Source organism: Ipomoea triloba, chromosome 12 (assembly GCF_003576645.1).
Source record: "Ipomoea triloba cultivar NCNSP0323 chromosome 12, ASM357664v1".
NCBI classification, from domain to species: domain Eukaryota; kingdom Viridiplantae; phylum Streptophyta; class Magnoliopsida; order Solanales; family Convolvulaceae; genus Ipomoea; species Ipomoea triloba.
Genome location: NC_044927.1, coordinates 14,738,176 through 14,740,675, shown reverse-complemented (window position 1 = coordinate 14,740,675; position 2,500 = coordinate 14,738,176).

The window sequence follows — 2,500 nt, the reverse complement described above, 5'->3', positions numbered from 1 at the left end:
TTAAATCCCTCCTAGAACTTAAGCTTAAACTTAAGGTTCATGAAAATATTGTTGTTATGGTGATATTTTTAGGATCTTTGGTGAAGGACTCCAAGGAAGGCATCATCAACTCTTATGTTTTTTTTTAGGTTTCTACAAAGGTAAGGAATCCCTTAAGTCGGTTCAATCACTTGGAGGTGAACAAATGCTAGTAAATTATATGACTAGGAATTTTTACGTGGAAATTATGTGTTAAGTTCGTGGATCTACAAGTTAGCCTAAGAAACTACACTTTGGATTTTTGATAATTTTTGTATACATGTTCATAGCTAATTTATGCATGTATATGTTGAATTTATGCCCATATAGGCTTATACTTGTGAAAATAGTGAAAAGAAATCAGGATAGATTCTGGCAGTAACTTCCGAGATTTATTGGGAAAAATTGGTAAGGTATTTTGATCCTATTTTTTTTANTAATAATAATAATAATATTTATATAACTTCATGCATACTTCTGCCTTAATTGCACCTCATTGACAGAAAATGAAAAAGGGAACCTAATTGATTGAAAATGAAATTAACCTCCAAATAAAACAATGAACACGTATATTTTTTATGTATTCATCAAATGAGATTAATGTTTTTTGTTGTAATTTACAAATTTTAATTTAAATATTTATTAATTAAGTAAACAATAATTTTATTGAGATAAATCTATATATATATATATATATATATATATATATATATATAAATATATATATAAATATATATATATATATATATATATTATAATAATAATAATAATTTGTAAAAATTATTCCAAAATTCCTATCTCAAAATTTATTCTCCTCCTATCAAATTTATTTCCTTAAATTTAGTGACACAATTACCTAATCTTCCCTTAATTAATTTGGCTAATTAGGGGGCTAAATTGTGTAGGGTCGAAATAGCCTCCCTAATCCATGCATGTGAAGGACTACCATTTGTTTTCTTCTTCCATCCACAGCTCTGCCTCTCTCTCTTTATGGCTATAAATACAAGAAGAAACTCAGTCAGCCACCACCACTAATTTTCATCTCTCTTAGTTCTGTTGTTTTTTGTTTATATATGAAAGCATCAATATTTACACGGGAAGAACCACCATTCTCCATAGATGTGTGACATATTTGTTGTAGCACTTTGCTCTTCTCCTCATCTCCTTTATCTCTGCATTCTCCAAATCCATAAATCTCTTCAACAACCCACCGATTTCTCAGCTCTCTTCCCCACCAAACCTCCATCCCCTTTCTACACCTTCGCATGCATTGATTGAGAAGGGGTGTAACCCCTCGCCTATTCTGATAAGTTTAGAGTTCGAAAAATATTTTTAAGCTACGATATTTACGAAATGGTCTCTCGTTACTTCAAGAGGATTTTTTTTTAGTAAGGAAAGTTATTAATAAGTTACGATTTACGTACCGGTCACGAACCGTAAAATTTTAAGGACGTATATACAGTTCGAATTTTCCTAGAAAATGGACTATTAAGCATGATACGATTACGCGTGAGCTTCCGACTCAGTTCAGTGAAAAAAATTAGACGAACTGTAAGAGTGAAATTTGCTACGGACTTCGTACCTATATTTCGCGAGATACCGAAAAATTCCCAATTCTAGTGATTATCGACGGGATTATTTTTAGGATAATTTTGGTGTTAGGATTTTCCCGAATTAAGCTATAATCCTCCGAACTTTCATCTGATTTAAACCCAAACTGGCAAAATAAATTAAGATCTTCAAGGAGACACCATAGGGAGTTGACATGTGGCACTCAAAATCCCCACTTGGATTGGATCATTAATGGCATGTCATATAGGTATGGGAATGTTGCATTTGTTACTTAATTCTCAAGCCAAACTCACATCATCTCTCTCTCATCTCTCCCATTCCCTCTCCCATTTTCGAAAATACAAAGGAAAGAAAGAAGAAGGAAAATCTTAGTCTTCTAACTTTGTGATCCAAGAACTCCCTAGCTATCTCTTCAACTCAAAGTGCTCTATTGTAGGTAAGAACTTTGGTTTGTTCGGTTAAATCCCTCCTAGAACTTAAGCTTAAACTTAAGGTTCATGAAAATATTGTTGTTATGGTGATATTTTTAGGATCTTTGGTGAAGGACTCCAAGGAAGGCATCATCAACTCTTATGTTTTTTTTTAGGTTTCTACAAAGGTAAGGAATCCCTTAAGTCGGTTCAATCACTTGGAGGTGAACAAATGCTAGTAAATTATATGACTAGGAATTTTTACGTGGAAATTATGTGTTAAGTTCGTGGATCTACAAGTTAGCCTAAGAAACTACACTTTGGATTTTTGATAATTTTTGTATACATGTTCATAGCTAATTTATGCATGTATATGTTGAATTTATGCCCATATAGGCTTATACTTGTGAAAATAGTGAAAAGAAATCAGGATAGATTCTGGCAGTAACTTCCGAGATTTATTGGGAAAAATTGGTAAGGTATTTTGATCCTATTTTTTT